The sequence below is a fragment of the Scophthalmus maximus genome, chromosome 16, assembly GCF_022379125.1.
Source record: "Scophthalmus maximus strain ysfricsl-2021 chromosome 16, ASM2237912v1, whole genome shotgun sequence".
NCBI lineage: Eukaryota > Metazoa > Chordata > Actinopteri > Pleuronectiformes > Scophthalmidae > Scophthalmus > Scophthalmus maximus.
The window spans coordinates 10,220,665-10,239,880 of NC_061530.1; the positions used below are offsets into that span (position 1 = coordinate 10,220,665).

General features: G+C 45.4%; 1 protein-coding gene across 3 annotated transcripts in view; it reads right to left on the reverse strand.

Annotated features, from left to right (window-relative positions):
• The window catches only part of raraa (retinoic acid receptor, alpha a), a 132,894-nt gene extending 129,365 nt beyond the window's left edge, over nucleotides 1-3,529 (reverse strand). For all 3 annotated transcript variants that reach the window (XM_035612252.2, XM_035612251.2, XM_035612250.2), the window contains exon 1: nucleotides 3,099-3,529. The gene's annotated coding sequence lies outside the window, so the exon portion shown is untranslated. The remainder of the gene's footprint in view (nucleotides 1-3,098) is intronic.
• Nucleotides 3,530-19,216: the final 15,687 nt, after the last annotated feature.

Consider the following 19,216-nt stretch of genomic DNA (forward strand, 5'->3'; position numbering starts at 1 on the left):
CATGTGCACACCAAAAAGAGATTCAGAAAACGGACCCCTTTGTGTTCTTCCTCAAAGCCCACGCAACTCTTATTCTGCAAGGTGGTTTTCACTGAAACGCTTCTTACCCCTGCTACCACTAGTGTGTGTGGGACTGGGTAGAGGTGGTTACTGTTGGGAAAGAGCGGGGTGACATGACATCTCCAGGGTGCCCTGCCATTTTGGGGGGCATGTCTCATCTGTCAGTGCCTGATGAGTTTGTGCTGCGCAGCCACAGCCGCGTGAGTCAGCCTGTCTCTTCGACAACAGGGGAGCGGGTTGCGGTGGCGAGGCCAACTCTACCACGACTGGCTGAACCAAACAAATCCTCCAGACAGACTACAGGCTTTTCTGGAGGTTCCAAGGCCAAATAAATGTGATTCAATAGGGTGACCATGTAATATGATAATATAATATAATAAGTGACTCAAAACTACCGAATTCAACACACAAAGTAAAAGAAAATATAATCTGAATGCCATTTCTAATTTCCTGCGCAAAACTGTCCCTAAATGTGAGTAATCATACCTTTAATAAATCACTGTTTTCCTCCTAGTCAAAGTGATTTCTTCCACATGTAGAGCAAAAAAAACTTCAAATCAAATGTGACAAATAAAGCTGACAACGCTGGGAGCTACTGACTCACTACTACTGTGTTTTTATAGAACAAAGAAGGCAAAAAAATACATATTTCCTTTCCAGCGTCATTTGCACTTGACTTTACAATCTGCATAGGAAGGAGCGGGACGTGGTGAGGGGGTGGGGGATGTGAGGGGGGTAGAGTTAAGTGTGCCACTGCTTCGCCGAAACCAAGGCGTGCAAGGCTTTCCACTGGCACGGTTCACACGAGGAGAGAACCAATTTCCCGTTGACGCTTGACAGAAAAGGTTTTGACAGTATCACGGAGAACAACTCTCGCCTTTTTGCTCTATAGCAGAAGAGCGCAGCATTTTCATAAACAACACTGAGCAGTGGAACATCTTGAAAAAACACACCCGTAATTTCCAAGTTCTTCAGTTTTTAAGATATTGTTGCAAAAATCTATTTTAAATTTTCCTTGATGACCCATGAGGAGGCAGCGTGGAAGAACATGTGACTAGAGCGGCTGTCGGCAAAATATTGAGGACATCATGTCTTGGTTAGATCTAAAATTTATGTCAGTGTCGTACATTTCAGATAACCATTTTCCAAACCATTGAGAAAGGAACTGTATTTTTTTCAAATTCTGTGATTACCATGACATGGGGATTGAGACAATACAACTTACATCTAAAGGTTATCATCCAACTTATTATCTAATGTGACTAATGTTAACCCGGGCCCTCCCAGCTGCAGCGATGGCACAACCTTTTAAATCAAGGTGAATCATACCGAAAGATGAGTTGACAGCGAAGGAAAACCCTGAGAAACACCAAAGCTCCCACTGAGTGACTCGCCCTCTAATGCGTCCTGCTCTGAATGTCACAGGTTTTCACAGGAAAGAGCATCTTGTTTTTCCTCCCTCCATCCCCACACCACAACAATGACAACAACAAAAAGATCTGCCTTTCCAAGTCTGCAGCCAAGATCAGAAAATGGGAATGAATCAGTGTCATCCTGAAATATCAATAGGACAAATCATGCAGTGCGCCGACTTAACGGATTACACAAAAGGCAGCTTCTGCAAAGTGCTTGTTGCAGCCCTGAACTGGGGGTAATGAGCACTGTGATCTGGGGCTTTTAACAAGACAACATTTTACAAGCTCACACTGCAGGTCTGTGGCGCTGCGGGGCACATTATGAAAATGAAATGTTTTAACACAGCCCTGACATTTAATTCCAGACACCTCCGCTTGGCACATTATCTTGACAGGGGTTAATCACAGGTGTTAACAAATTGGTTGAGATGTCTGTCAAGTTTGCGGTGGCAGTACTTGAAAGGCTTCTTGTCCTTCAGAGGAATGCGTCTGTGCGAGTGTCGGATCATCCAGTTTGCAGATTTTCATTGGAGCACATGAGAAGAATGGAAGGCTGTGGTTGTCGCCCCCCCCCGTGAGCTCTGCCTGTTCACCCACTCACAGCAGCGCCGAGGGGAGGAAGCGGGCTCCTGATGTGACCGGTACCAACAGCCAAAGTTCACCTCCAGACTAAAATAGCCCACAACGGGGCAATCCTGACCGAAATCTACGAATGCACTAAGTGTGATGGGGGGGGGGGGGGGGTACATTATCCACATTCCGTAGTCCAGACGCTGCGAAAACAAAGCGGTGCTCAGACACACGGCTTATGTCTTAACCTCCACACACACGTGCACTTTTTCCCGAAGCAGCAGGCCGCGCGGTCGACAGCTCGCTTCGGCTAATTGACTCGAGGGAAGTCTTTGAAAGCAACACCGAGGAGCGGGGACGCGTTAGCCTCGCATGCTAGCCTGAACCGAACGCGGGAACATCAATTCGCTCTACTATGGAGTTTATTTTTTTTTTTGATCATTTATTTATTTATTTATTTCTAACAATGCAACCGGTTGCTTAAGTGGCCGTGAGTTCATCGAACTTGACGGGACTCTCGAAGCCGTGTCTGTTCGTGAGCGACGCGGGACCTGTTACACGCTCGTGCGCGTCGTGACCAAAGCGTGACGCATTAAAAACGCTCCAGGTGGGAGAGGGAGGGGGAGGGAGAGAGAGGGGGGAGAGAGAGAGGGGGGAGAGTGAGAGAGAGAGAGAGGGGGGGGAGAGAGAGGGGGGGGAGAGAGAGAGAGAGAGGGGGGAGAGAGAGAGAGGGGGGGAGAGAGAGAGAGGGGGGGAGAGTGGGGGGGAGAGAGAGAGAGAGGGAGGGAGAGAGAGAGAGGGGGGGGGAGAGAGAGAGAGGGAGGGAGAGAGAGAGAGAGAGAGGGGGGAGAGAGAGGGGGGGGGAGAGGGGGGGGGAGAGAGAGAGAGAGAGGGAGGGAGAGAGAGAGAGAGGGGGGGGGGGGAGAGAGAGAGAGAGGGGGGGGGGGGGGAGAGAGAGGACCGCGGCTTCACGCGCTGCACGACAGAGGCTGACAGCTGGAGACGCGCTGTCAAGTGTCGACAGGGCTGTCAATGACCAGTGGATGGTAGTACCTGGGACCTGTTGACTCCTCCTCTTCCTCCCGGTGCCCTCGGACTGCTGCCGCCGCGGAAACTTCTTCTTCTTCTTCTTCTTCTTCTCCCTCTTCTTCGTCTTCTTCTCCCTCTCCCTCTTCTTCTTCTTCTCCCTCTTCTTCTTCTTCTTCTTCTCCTCCCTCTTCTTCTTCTTCTTCTTCTTCTCCCTCTCCCTCTTCTTCTTCTTCTGCTTCAGCCGCGCAGCTGTATTAATTTCTCCTCGGAGGTACTGTGCGCAAAGTTTTCTCTCGACTCTCAAATCTCCTCACGGTGGCTCTCACGAGTGCTGGGTGAAGTTGAGCCGCCCCCCTTCTCTCTCTCTCTCTCTCTCTCTCTCTCTCTCTCTCTCTCCACTCGCCAACCCGTAGGTAAAGAGGCGGGGAGTCTCTCTCAGGGAGCAGGCGAGTTTGGCACGGCGCTCTCAGAGGCAACCATTGCACTCACGTTCTCTGGCTGTGAAATCCAACACCGGCCCTGACCCCGCCCCCTCTCCTTTTATGGGGGGAAAAAAAAGTGGATGTCCTGTTCTGTCCAGATGTGCTCTCTGCTCCGCGGAGATGATGTGGGGCGACAGGAGGAAGAGAGTACAACATGCGTTCAACTGCGCTGTAATTGTGTATCTCCTCCTCTCAGCTCTTCTCGCAGCTCCACTAAAAAATGCACAAAAACTCAATCTGCGCTCTGGAAAAGGACTTGATTGATACTAAACCTTTAAATAAATTCAATTCAATGGCGTCTTCTATGGCGACAAATGAGTCTCAGAATGGTCACAAGTGTGTAGCACTTGGTCTACAAGTGAAAAATGAGAGTTACAAATGTAGAGCTGCAACAGTTAATCGATTACTAATAAATTACTAAATGAATCTCCAACTATTTAGATAATCGATTAATCAGTTCAAGTAGCTTTTATGAAGAATAAAAGTCAAACTTTTCTGATATCAGCTTCTTAAATGTGAATATTTTCTGGTTTCTTTGCTCCTCTATGACAGTTAACCAACTGTCAACTTTGTTTCGTGGACAAAACAAAACATCATCTTGAGGTTTTGGGAAACACGATCGACATTTTTCACCATTTTATGACATTTTTGAACCAAACAACTAATCGATTAATCGAGGGAAATTATCGACAGATTAATCGATTTTGAAAATAATCGTTAGTTGCAGCCCTATACAAATGTGTACAATGATTTGCGCGTAATTTTGGGTACACACGTGCATGTTCAAATGCGCACAGGAAGCAGTTTGTGCACACGTAAAACAGTTTTTACAATGGCACCAATCACCAACTAAATAAATGTAAATACCTTACATACAGATTTTATAACTTCAGCGTCACAGGTGCAATAATGTTCACTTTCAATAAGTGTCCTGTGTGAACAAAGGTCTAAAGATATTTGTGACATTCTTTGTAATTATTTACAGATTGTTAAATGCGTGTGCACGGATCGCCTGATGTGCATGGATCAGCTTACACGTGCATGTGGACGATATCATTTATTTTATTTCATATTGTATGTGTTCTAATTGAGGGGTGACGAGCTATTCTGTCTATTTAGAAAAAAACGTCTTTCCCTCGTTGAAATGACACAAATTCACCGAAAGCCCGGATGTCCCAGTTCTCACCAGCAGTTAAACGCACCGTACATTTGTGAATCTTTGTGGAGTGGACTGTAAAAAGAGTCCACATGCACATGTAAGCTGATCAATGCATTTCAGGCGATCCATGCACATGCATTTAACAATCTGTAGATAAATACGGAGACTGTCACAAACATTTTTTAGACATTTGTACACTATAGGAAGCTTTTTGAAAGCTTATTACATCTGTGAAGTTGAAGTAAAAATCTGTAGGTCAAATATTAATAATTATTCCATTTGTGATGTGTGCATTTATAAAACAGCTTAACATGGGTACAAATTGGTTGTATCTGTGTGTGGATTTGAACACACACTCCAGTGAATGTTTCATTCTTTTTAACTGAGATATTTTAAAGGCGATGCAACCAAACACACGTTTGCAGAGGAGTGTGGCAACTAGCCAAAGACAGACAGACAATTTAGTACAGATTTTACACGATGTGAGGGGATGCTACATCTGAAATCTGAGAATATCAAAAATCATGCATTCCTTATTCATATAATCATACAATGCAAAATGCCTCCCCAACATCTGTCTCAAAATGTTCCTCTCTAGAATTTTTAGATATGCACACATGTATCTTTTGTATGAAAATTTAAACAATATGGCCCCTCCTCCATCGCGTGACTGTGCCTCCATGTCCTGCTGAGAGCACCATTAAAGCCTCTAAAATATCTTCCATGGCAGACTGACGTGTCCCCTTTTGTCACACTGCATTTGGGAAGTCAGCCTCCTCTGTGTAAGCCGCCACTGCTAGGCCTCGGATCCATCAGCAGCTCTATAGCCAAATTATACACATCTGAGAGCAACCTAACTGTGTGTTCACTGATGCTGCTTTTAAGTTTTGTATTAAAACAAAAAAAAACGTTTTTTATTATATCACATTCAGTCTGGTTTGTAGGTTTTTCTGTAGTCTAGAACTGCAATATGTTCAATGTAAACTTCTGCTGATTTTGCATTTGTGATGGATGTTATGACTGTGCGCATGATTTTACTGTAATTGTGCCAAAAGGGACTGCATGTGAAAATTAGCTCTCGGCTTGTTGCTGAAACTGCAGATTCAATTTAAAGAATATGTACATGGTTCATTAAAACGAAAAAGTAAAATATACAATAAAAGCTCAGAAAACCAAATTCTGTCTGCAATACATAATAAATAATTTAAGACAAAACTAGTAATAAGGGTCAGTTTATTTCATGCATACATATGGACCATTTACTAGTCAATCAACTGTAAGTCACTTGGTGGCAAATTTATTTATTTATAATTTAGATTTAAAACCCTTTTCGATATTTCACCACTGACTAATTTAGGTTGATTTGAGACAATTGAACCTCCTTTTCATTTGTGATTGTCCTTGAAAATCATGAGTTAATCAAAGACATGAACAACAAATGAATCATGTGTGTGTGTGTGTGTGTGTGTGTGTGTGTGTGTGTGTGTGTGTGTGTGTGTGTGTGTTTGTGTGTGCGTGTGCATGCAGTAGTCGGTGCAAAGAAGTTCATGCACCTGTGAGTGTGTTTGCGTGCAAGGGACTTGTGTGCCAGGGGAACGCTCAGGTTCTCTTCGCTCTCTCAGATGTAAAAGCTACATTCAATAGCTTTCCGCCCCAGAAAGCAAAGTTTTGTGACAGGTGGTAGATGTGAGACCCTTAGTCCCATATGATTGGCCAAAAGCCAACAAGACAGCTACCGACATGCTTTGCCTCCATGTCACCCTCTCAGTTGCTGTTCAACTTTCCCTGGGAGCAATGACACTGCCGATAGAGAGAGTGCAAGCGACAGTATCCTCCTTGTTTCCCCCGTTGCCTTCAAGGCTTTCTTATACAAAAGCTCTGACTGGCACTGAGCTGTGTCTGTTGTCACACATCAACACACAAGTGAGGAATGCAGTTCTGGTGTGTATGTGTGTGTGTGTGTGTGGGGGGGGGTGGGGGGGGGTGCATGAGACACACAAGCATGCACGTAACCATGGACTGAGGGGGAGTCATCAAATGCTCAAAGCATGTACTGGTGGAAATAGTTGCTGTCCTAACGGACCGGTTGAAGACATGAGGGCTGTCTTATTTCACTGACGTCTGACAGGTGGAAGTGGGGCCCGGCATACGTGTGTATAGCATGTGTTCATGTACACTGGGTAGGCTCGCCCTGGTTTACTATACTTCAGTGTGGGGATTTGTATTGTGTGGCGTTGGGTTTCCTCTACATATCTCTAGGTCGGATAGTAAGGCCTCTGGGGTCTCCTCAGCCCAGCTGCATCCTCCACTTGTAGCCAGGTTTGCACTGGAAGTTACTGGAGCTGAATCTTAATGGCTTTGCAGTCTAGTGTAGCTCCCCTCTACTCTCAGATACAGATACAGCATTTCAGCACGTACTGTACGGCCACGAGCACATGCCAAGCATCCTGAAAAGTCTTGGGATGCATGTTCAGTTCAATGCTTTACATGCCCTCCATGTATACAAGCAAACCTTCAGAATGTCGGACTCGACTCTGCGGCTTGTAACAAGTGCGTTGGCTTTGTGTGTGACTACTGTACGGATTGAAAAGGACCAACGCGTCTAATGTTCACAACCCTGCTTTTTAAGGCTTTCAAGAAGTGACAATTGCAACAAGGATGGCATTTACAATTGAAGAGAAATGTTTCTCCTTTGAACTGATACGCCAGTGCTTCCCTCTCCGAGGGTCAGGATCCCTTGAGAGGTCAACACAAAAATTGAAAGGGGTCCTGAGATCAACAGGATAGAGAGTTGAACACAAATATTCCTTCTGCGCAAAATTATGTTTATACTACTCTAATTTCTTTATGCCACTGCTAGCAACTGATTAGTTCAGCTTAGCATTGTGATTGGAGACAGGTGGGAAATAGCTGCTCTGGCGCTATCCCATGGAAAGAAAATTTGTCTACCAGCACTGCTAAAGCTCACTAATTGATCAACTAATTGTGCTGGACTATATCTTGGCTGGAGTTTCAGCGGATGATGCTTGCAGATTTCGTTACCATTTAGACAGAGCCAGGCCATCGTTTCTACCCTGATTCATGTATTTATGTTAAGCTAAACTAACGGGCTGCTGGCTGTAGCTCAATACTGTAAAAGATATTTAACTATGCAAGACAGTGAATGAGGCCATTTCCAATAATGTTCCTTAAAGATGTCACCAGCCAAGAAGGTTGACAACCAGTACATTACTTAATACAGACACACTCCTGAGATGCTTTTAGAGCCCAGTGGCCTCACAGGGCTCTAATGTGATTCCCTCCAATGAAACCAATAACATACTGTTCAATAGTCCCAGTTTATAGTTATTGTTACAGGACTGTAGTGGAGAGTCTCTCTCACGTTTCATTTTACAAAGCACATGCTTAGGTCCTAAACAGGTGCTCATTTTCCGCCTCTAAACATCGGGTGCCTATTTACTGTCCAGTGCAAAAATACAGTGCTATTTCTAAAGTCTGGTAACATTAGCCAGCCCGATGAATGCTTTCACCCCCAGCATGGGGCCACATACCACATGTCACGGCCTGGTTCAGAGAGAATAAGAGGGGTGGCAGAGACGGGGGAGGGGGGGTTGCTCCTCTGCATAGGGTGTCACACACCCAAGAGAAACATTTCAAGTTCCCCAAATGTCAGTGGACAATTACAGTGGGGCGTCTAATGCGCCGGTGCAACATGAGAGCCATGGGGCCTGACGTCAGACAGGCCAGCAGTGGAGCAGCCTTTCTTGGGTATACAGTTGGAGGCGATCTGAGACCCAGTGTAAGAGAGAGAACCGTGAAGGTGCCAAGGCTTGGTGGTCGGTGACCATCCACAGAGTCCCTTGACACTCGTCCAGCCTGCCGCTGCCCTTAAAGCCACATATTTATTTGGAACTCCCTGCAACCAACTATTCATCAAGCAGTTTGCAACTCCCCTTTAATAGTATGTCATTCATAGTAGAGAGCATAATGGTTAAATCAAAACGCTGCCACCATGGAAAGCACTTCAATGCAAGACTGAAAGCTATATGATTGGATTTAGGAAATAGAATTATATCACGCAATGCAGCTACCCTGGGAGAACATGAATGTGCCACCCGTGTATATGAGCGTGTCTGGACAAGGGTGCTGAAAGGATACATGGCTTTCACGTTGGTTCGCTTTATGGTGCGAGGTTGTGAAGAATAAAGTTGAAATGAGTGAGGGGAAGAAAGCGAGAGTCGATGAGATTGTATCAGCCGAATGGAAACATTTAGCCAAGCCCCAAAGCCTCCTTTGAACTGCAACTGGCTATTAAGAAACAGCTTTCACACAGAACACATATACGAATAACATGCCACCGACATGCAGGACAACGGGGAAACACAGACACACAGCGCCACCCCCAACGATGCCGCCACACACAGGGGACAGCCCTGCTAACGCACCCATATCCCTGCCTAATCTCACCTGCAAGAGAGAAAACCCATTATACAGTTTCATTTTCTTTCTCATTTTTTCCCTTCCTGGCGAAAAAAAAAGAGATGATTTTTCAAACCTCTGACAGCCGAGCCTTTCGCAGGACTTAGTCCATCTGAAAACATGTGGTAAGCCTTGTGGAATGTTTCAAATGATTCCCAGATGTGGGCCGCAGACAGGTTTAACCCATTCTTTTCCCGCTCAGTGGCAGGGAGGAGGTATAAAAGAGGCCTTGCCGGGAGAAAGTCTGAGCAGTATCAAAAAACTTTCATCCCTCTCCGTCGATTTTTGTTACTTTCAAAGCATTAGGGCTCACTGAACTGTGGCTTAATGTAATTTGCCTTAAGGCTAAAAATGGAAGTCCTCTTATGCTGCATTACCCAAGAATAAAGAATGTGAGAGCACTGCTTTTTCCAGATGACTCAGCAATCGCAGGAACTCGACAAAGTTAAGGAAAACACCTTTACGAGGGACAAAATATATTACCGACATGGTTAACATCTCTGCATCTTAGCGTTTTTTCCTCCCCTGCAAAGCGACCTGTATCAAAGCATTTAATAACGTCTGCTGCGCTTTGCCAATGCCATGTAAAAAAAGAAATACAAGGCTTCAGCTTACTTAATGCTTCACTTGAACTTCACCATCGCCGTTTACATGGCATGATTAAGCCGGGATTCAAAGCGGGGTTGCCGGATCGTTTTATGAAGGACATTGTTGTTGTAGTAAAACTCCCAAAGATGGCGTTTCTGATGAGATAGGGAGGGAGGTAGCGGAACAGCCAAGCTACCAAACGGGGTGGAGGGAGTGAGCTGCTTGATATCCTATGAGCAACAAACTCAAGTGACCCCATTCCTTGTTCTCCCTCTCTATCTCCCGCTCTGTCGTTCCCTCCCTCTGCCTTTCAGTCTCTCTCTTTCTCCCTCTCTCCTTCCCTCTATACTCCCCCCCCCCCCTCACCAGCCTAGCCAACTGTGAAGCAGTTGTCTGACACACCCATCAGCCTGCCAGCCAGCATTTTGGACCAGGTCTCATTATACACAATCATAACAGACAGAGAGGGTGCATGCAGACAACTGATAGAACTGCGCTAAAATTGAGGGCAGAGGAGAGTGGCAGGCAGTCACTCTGGCAGCAAGTTTGTGAGCAATGCAACGAAAGCAAGAGGAGCAGTCAGAGAACCAGAGATAGACAGGGAATAGTCTTGTGCTGTGAGGCTCATAGCAGGATACCATAGGCCATATGAGGCCAGAGCCGGCTGGGAAAGATTGTTAGTGCTTTGAGCTTCCACATGTGAATGCACCGCAACCCCCCCCCCCCCCCCCCCCCCCCCCTCCCACAAACCTCCCTAAGGAAAGACCAGTGTTTTAAAAGAAGCACAAAACAATTGCCAACTCCAAATTCTGCTTTATATTTCTGAAAGGGAATCAAGCGTACTTTTGCTTCCTTAGCTGCGCAGTGTTGCGAGCGTTCTGCTCCTCTGTTACTCAGGTCCCCACCATCAAGGCAGTGCAGACAGTTTTTTTAAAAGGCCTGGGTCCGGAGGGGGAAGAGGCTAAATGTGGGATAGGGTCATATTTGTGTATCTTTCATTTCCACGTCTTCCCATCAAATTTCCGTCGTTCCTCTTATCTAGTAGAGAAAACAGAATATGCAGGAGAAAACATTCGACACCAAGTGCTGGATTTCCGCAAAATAAGATTACAATTACATGTGACTTAAGGGTCAGGAGTTATCTTCAAGACATTGACTATTTGGGAATTTACTTGATCCAATGTTGCGAGCATGAAACGATCCAAACCACTGTCAAGTCTGTGAGTTTAATATGTGGGTAGAGCCGAGCTTAGCATAGAGACTGGAAACAGAGGGAAACAACAAGCCTGGCTCACACAATACACCTTCAACTTGTTGATTAATTCTGCCTGTAGTTTAATATTTATTGTACGTGAGGGTGGTATTGATTCTCTCATCCAACTCTTGGCAAGATAATCAACATATTTCTCAAAAATGGTGTACTTTCCGTGTCTGTACGCGCTGTTAAAGCAAACCCAAAAATGATTCGCGTGTCTTCGCTTCTCCATCCATCATCTACGCCGAACAAACGATAATGGCATGTCCTGCAACATGAATGAGATTCCCTCCCCAGACTAACCACCTGGCTCCCTTCATCTGCACAACGCCTCCCTACCCACACACAAGGTTACGTTACACCCTCTGCCTCCCACTGCGTCTTCCATTTTGGATCATCGGGGTGCCAGTCGCCATCATATTTCCCTTCCCAGCATCTCATCAGAGGAAACCCAGAGAGTATGTCCCTTTAATTAGACCGCCCGTGAAAATAATGGTGCATTAATGACATTTCTATGGGGGCCAATGAGCTGGAACAACAGAGGAAAGACTAAATCACAAATCAATTCCAACAAATGTAATTAAGGCTTAATTAGCCTCCAGGGTGTCACTGGAATGCCATGGAGGGGATGATGTGGAGGAAAAGAGAAAGAGAGCGGGGAAGAGAAAGAGAAATCGGGAGAGTCAGATCGTCTTGGGTCATTGCGATGTCGGCTCTTTTTGTGAGGATCACCGGCTCCATAACCTACTGCATGTATAACGGTCATAAACGACAAACTACATTTATTGTGCATCACGTTTTGCTACCATAACATCATTTAATGGTCTCCGTGCTTTGATGGAAGTCACAAGAAATGCTAGCCCCGTGCATGCTAAATGTGCGGCTCTTGGCACGTGCCGGTGCGGTTTTTAAAGGGGAGGGCTGATTTAAAGACAACACTTCCAGTGTGGAGCCACACAGCCAGCGCTGGGTAGAGAAGTGCTAATTCTCTATAAAAACAGCAGCATGTACGGTTAAGCCCAGCAACATTCTGGTGTTAAAAAGAAAGGAAGGAGGGGGAGAAGAAAAACAACAGAGGGGGGAAGAAATGCAAAACCACAGGGAGGCTTGGAGAGGACTGGCCTGCCTCGCTAGATGCCAGATCACACAAACACAGACTCTTGTGCCAATAAATGAGCTTCATAAACTGCAATTAAAACCCTGGGCACTAATTTAGTGGAAATGGCAGCCTGTAAAATGTGAATAGTGTTAGAGAAAGGAGGAGAGGAGGGAGAGAGGCAGCAAAGGGGAGAAGTGAAAGTTTTTCTGGACTTGGCCAGAAATGAATTTTTTTCTTTCTTTTGTTTTTTTTTTGTCTCATCCCCTGCATTAATGCAAAGCATACCACGCTCATACTTTTCCCTGGCTTGTACCACACGCCTGCTCACAGTGAGGCAGGAATCTACACACACACACACACACACACACACACACACACACACACACACATGTGCCATGAATTTTAACCGCATAAAACATTACCAATCTTTACAAGGAAACTCAAAATGTCCCATGCAGATAGTTCCCTTTCTGCTGCTGCATTCTTTCTACTCCTATCAACACACACATTCACTTTACTCACATATCTTTCTCTGAAGATTCTCCCGACTGCCAGCCAGGAGGGCAGACATGCAGTTTTGTCATATCAGAGGTTTTGGGTTTGGACTGAACCAGGCTGATGGATGGCTATCTACCAGGGTCAAAAGAATACAGATTGAGGTCACTCCCACATACGCACAAAGCCACTCATGGTGCAGTTAACACATCTTGTTCCCACCATACTTGATATACTCCTCAGGTCTGTGTTCATGGCTGCGATGGGAGATGAGTGGTTATGACACGCGACGCAGTGCAACGCTGTTAGAAAATGTTGTAAAGGACTTTGGTTGCTGTGGTGCAGAGTGTCAGTGGCTGAAAAAAAACAAAAAAAAAACGGTGGCTGGTGCAGGCGCTGTGTGTGAACTCCTTGTAAACCAGCAGCAGCTATTCCTTCGCACAGGATGGGTGGTTTCAACACCTCTTCCTGGTTAAGATTACCGCCTGAGGATCGCCCGACCTTGAGCCGGCTCGTCTTCCCCTCCTTTAAGACTGATCATAAGCCGCAGCTTTCAATGTTATTCAAAGAAGCTGCACAGTCAACTCCTTCAAATGGCAGGTAAATGGCAAACAGCATGGCAGTGCCGATAGAAACACGTGTCGTGCGTGTGACCACGGCAACAAAAGCTAAATGCAGTGCGGTGAGCTTTCATAAGTGTAATCTTTGAGCTGTATTTTTGTCTTTTCATGGTTGCTGTGCTTCAGACGACGTGACTATAGTGCCCCTGACACACACTGCAGCGTGTCCCCGAGAGGGCTGAACATACACTGCAAATAGGCTAAGCAGTGTAATCCCTGTGCCATGTTGCCTTTTTTAATTGCCTATTGATTACTATGTCATGCTGTGACAAAAACAGGGGAAACAACTCAGGAAAACCTGCGAGTGAAGAGAATCGAGGGGGGCAATGCATGGCTGAGCCGGAGACTGTCTCAGAGGGCGGCAGATGTAAAGTAAACTCTGCTGGAGAGTAAATAAAGCAGAATCTCCCCCCCCCCCCCCTTTTTTTTTATGCCCTGCGCTGGCTGTCAGAAGGCGTCCAGTTTTAAAGCAAGCCTCTTTTTCTTTTTCTTTGTTCTATATGGGTTTCTAAATAGAAACTGAAGAGCGCTACTGAGAAAAGAGGACGTTTCCTCAGCTGCCAATCTGGGCATCAAGTGTGTCGTCCTTTGTGTGAGAGAGAAAAACTGTTTGAACTTGGGGACGGAAGTTTGAGGTTCAAGTATTTATCACCACCCGTATCTTCCTCTCTCTCTCTCTCTCTCTCTTCGGGTTTCCTGAGTGTCACAGAATGTGCCCTTGATGATTCACATTTTGAAGCAGTAGCACACAGCTTCACACAGGTCAGAGTGAGTTACCCAGAATAATCTGATAAACTAACACGTACAAACTAACGCATATTAAATGAGCAGAGTTCTCACTGTGATGAGCAAAAACTAATAACTTCTTTCATCTATTGCGAGGACATTGTAAGTTGGTGTTTTCAAGATCAATGGAATTTAAGAGTAGATTTCATCCCATTGTGTACTTTCGATGGTCTCACTTCAGAAAATGCACGAGTGTAGACAGTCAGTCTCTTTTCTCAGTGTCTCTGCCTCACTGTCACTGCGACTCATCACATGCGGACACAAATGGTAAATGATACATGCACGTAATGATCAGTCAGGAGTCAGGATCAGATGTAGCTCATCTGTGGCCCCTGCTGTGTTTCCCAAGGCTACGAATAAAAGAGTGGTCACATGGAGACAGACAGAGACGGGCAGCGAGGAGTGATCCTCAAATGAACCTGCTGCTGATCTGATACAAATGAGACACAGAGGGAAAACTCTTGCCCCTAATCTCTCTCTCTCTCTCTCTCTCTCTCTCTCTGCAATGAGAAAACAAATAAGTAAAGTTATACTAAACACAACACAAGGGCAGCAAATGAAATGCAAGAGAATGCATAGTTTGCATTATTACATAAAGTATCATCATGTTTTGTTTTTGCAGACTTACCACTGTGAAGCACCCCAAACAGACAGGGTACCGTGCAGACGGTTCATTTTCCAAGGCTGGTCAGGCACTTTGAGATTTTTATTGATCTTGTAAGATGTGCGTTCTCACACTTCACATTTCAATCGGCGACTTCTCTGCTCACACTGGACAGGTCAAGCGATCGGCCACAATGAGAGCAAACTCCGAATTGTAAGAACAAAGCTCAAAGTCAGTTTTGTCCGGTGGCAATTCCAGTGAAGTTTATTGAAACAAGATGGCTGCATTGTCAGTGTTGAGATAACTAAGGAGAAAAAGAGAGGGGCAGCATTACTTTGTCAACAACAAGAAGATGAAAAAAATTATATGGCGCAGACAATTAAAAAAACATTTTTTGTCACAAAATACTACTTCAACAATGTTAAAACAAATTCAATACGATTATGTATTCAGAACCGCAGCTATGTGGCAACTATGACCATGGAATTGGTCACACAAGAGAGTTTGTCCAAATTTTTCGACATTGCCAGAGCATGCCACCGGATCTGGGGCAACAGATCCATGACTTAAATCGGACCAAATCCTTGCAGCGTCAGTCTGGCATTACAGTTTGATAGCCAAGGTAACAATACTTCAGAGTGGACAACTCACTGGCCTTAATGACATTGACATTTCCAACGATGGAAAATGTGTTCTACATTAGCAGGAAAATAAACCAGAGATGCTGTTTACAAAGTCTTGTGCAAATGGTATATTTCAAATTTTGCAGCGAATCGGACTCTGCAAACACCTTTGTGACGACCACAGTATCTCCAAGAAGAGTGAAAAAGAGCAGCAAGATTTGTGGAAAAGAACTTGACAAATGGATGAATAGATTGTGCATAAATGCCCTGATGGAGTGACAGAGGAATGGATCGGCAAATGGTGAGAGTATCATCCGGTTGGAACAGTGCCGTGTGTCCATGTTAATCCACAACAAGTCTGAGCCACTCATTATGTCAGATCTGATTAGGAAGTGGAGTTTAATAAGGGCTAACCTATAGTGATGTTGCAAGGAGGCTACAAAAACAGTCAGGGATTATGACGCCCACCACAGGGCACACGGGAGCAGCAGGCCTGACTGTTGTTTCCAGAGATAGCCAGATGCGTTGGGTCACAGTCACAGGCACACAGATTAAGGTCGCACTGTCCTGGCTGGATTAGCGCCAGGCACAACATGATGCTAATGGGCTGGCAGTGCCAGGCAGAGCGGAGACATAGGTAGGCTGGCAGATGTCAACACAGGGCTTTTATGTCCGAGCCCGGGCCCTCCCTTCACACGGCTCCCCCTTCCCCTCTGCAAGCCAACTTTACTCTACCCAAACAGATGAGCGATGATATAAGAGGTTTGGTAGCAGCAGCTGGGCCTATGAAAAAGGCCACACCAGCCAAGGGTCTCGACCTTTTGCGCTAAATGTGGATTGAGAGACGGCCTTCGCTCACCGTACGCTCTACAGCTCTGTCACAGTTCTTATGTTTTTTAATGCGGAAATAGGCACATTTTTGTCTTGGACTGGTCATTATGATGTTGAAACTGATTGCGTGAGTGAAATGATAATTGTCAAACGGGACCATCCGTATTTGTACCTGTGCCCCTATAAGCTTTGTTCTCACCATGTTATTCTCTTGGGCACCGGAAAAAACGGTTTTCGAGGAAAAAAAATTAAGACTCGATTTACGGCACAAAGGAACAGCGTCACACGTTGCAAAACCAAACCATGTTATCAACTGTCTCAGTTAACCCTGGGTTTTTATATCCAGCTAGGAGTGCGTTCATGTGGAAGAGGCGGAGTCTTTAATTTCAAGCCACATTGAAAGGAACCATGAAGGAATTTCGTAGTAATATATGACAAGAAACGATAAAACAATTTGATCCCACTCATCTATAGATATCTACTTCTTTTTTAAAATTCTTTTTTCACTTGTCCTGTCAGGATACTGCATGATAACAGTTCTTTACAGTGATCTGATTGGTCAGTGGTTGGGCGGTTGGTATGTTGATCAATATGATCTGTCATCTTGTCATTCTGCGGAATATTATACAACAGAAAAGCAGGACAGTGAAGGCAGCACAGCAGACTGAGAACTGGCCGAGCAGGCAGTCAGGCAGACGACAGGCAGGCTAGCTCCTCCGGGACACGGTTGGAAATGGGAACATGAGTCCAAATTTCTAGACAGTGACTGGCCTAGTTTCAGGAATACAGTCCATGCTCTCTCTCTCTCTCTCTCTCTCTCTCTCTCTCTCTTTCTATTCTGTGTCTCTCTCTTAGCCACCACATTGCTGCAGCCAAACAAATCATGCAAAGTTAACATCAAAGTTTGCTCTGAAAGGTCACCGGATCTCTCATAGAATAGTCGACCTCTGTGCGACTGGAGGGAGGAGGTGAGCCGATGACGGCAGCGGGTTTGGAGGCTGAATGTCAGCACTTTTTTAAAATAATAAATAAATATATATTTGATCCTCTCCTCCCTCATTCCCTGACCCACCACCCCTCCATCTACTCATCTCATTATTTTTTGATATCCCCCTCCTTTCCCATCCCTCTATATCCCTCCATCTCCCTCTCTCCCTCCCTCTCTCTCTCTCTCTCCCTTTCAGCCACTCGCTTCCTCATTTGTCCCCTGTTTTGAGGACATGAGCTTATCGAGGTGGAAAGCCGGTCTGTCACTTGATATTATGACCATTATAGAACAAGTGGAACGATACAAGGTGTGCAGAGCCAAAATGGCTACATTAGCTCTCTTTCTCTGTCTCTTTCTTCTCTGTCCATCCCAACCTCATCCCTCAGGTCACGAACAAACACAGAGATGCTTAGAGCAAGAGAGAGAGAGAGAGAGAGAGAGAGAGAGAGAGAGAGAGAGAGAGAGAGAGGGGCAGCATGACAGAGTGATTCTGAGGGACAGAGGGATGAGAAGCACGACCAGTAATAGAGAGAGGAAGTACAGGACATGAGAGAAGGAGAAGAGAGTCTTTGGAGCGAACAGTAATCCAATAACAGGTCTTGTGAAAAGACACGCTGACCATAAAAACTCCAGAGAGGTTATGTGGGGACCCAGCCGGATATGTAGAGCATGTCCTGTTGTCAGGAGAGGATGATGGGACAGAGAGAGAGAGAGAGAGAGAGAGAGAGAGAGAGAGAGCGGAGGAGAGGACAACAGGTTTGTTCATTTGTTAATCCCCTAAAGCCCCACTACCTCAGATCTGTTCATCCCAATCTTTCGCTCCAGTAGAAAGTCACTTCCCCCCACTACATCGTGATAAGATTTCCCCAGAGAGAGTCAGATGGTGCCACTCCACCCCCACCTCCCTTTACCTCGTTTCCTCTCCTTTATCTGTTTTAACCCTCCTCTCCGTCACTCCCTGAGTCCCCCCCACCTCTCTCTCTTCTCATCGTCTCTTGCCATCATATCACTCATCCCACCCGGCACTAGTGTGTGAAGAGCACTGGGGGAGAAACCTCCACCGAGGGGCCTCTTAAGTATTCAAGGTCACTGCTTGACAAAGCGTACGCTGCAGCGCATGAAGTGTTTCACAAGACATGTGATGTTTTGTAATATTTTGTGTGCTTCCCTGCAAATCTGATGTGCCCACGCACGTGTGTGTGTTTGTGTTTGTGTGTGTGTGTGTGTGTGTGTGTGTGTGTGTGTGTGTGTGTGTGTGTGTGTGTGTGTGTGTGTGTGTGTCTGTGTGTGTGTGTGTGTGTGTGTGTGTGTGTGTTTCTGTGTGTGTGTGTGTGTGTGTATGTATGTGTGTTTGAGTGAGTGAGTGAGCAGTTTGCGAAACAGGATGACCCATGGTCAGGGTGTGTCTCACCAATGAAAGTGTTTACACACTTTTAGATTTTCATCACTCTTTCTTAAGACTGAATTGACTAATAGTAGATCACGTTCACTTTGACCCGTTTTCGCATTTATCGCATCTCCGAAATGACGACTTTACAATAAGGGAAACTGTCTTGATAGCTCCATAGCATTAAGTGTTTCATAATCTCAAGATTCAAGAGTGTTTCTCAACTTTGGAGGATATAGTGATCCTTTATGGAGCCATAATTTCAGGTGTCCTGATACTACATACTGTCACTGCAAAACATCAGGTTAGAATTCCAGCTTGGGACGTTTGTTGCATGTCGTACCCTGCAGTCGCTCACCTCGTTTCCTCCTCTGTCTCCCTTTTTATTGCCTGCTATCAAATGAAGGTGAAAACACCCAATCAAATAATCTTTCAACAAAGAAACAACCTAAAAACCTCTCAAATAAGTTTTCACCTGACTGTAATAGTATAAATTGCTCTGGTTTTGGCTTAACTTGAATCTCAGCAACAACATTTACAGAACAAAAACTGAAGCCAGATATCATATGATACAATCCCCCCCAAAAACCCAACAACAACAACAAAAACATCTATCTATCACAAGTGATGGAAGTAATAGAAGACTCACCCACACCTACTTCGACACACATTGTGAATGACAGTGATGTACAGTCTGCGGCCATCAGCCAAGCTAACATTGATCAGGACTGGCTGCCAGCGCACCA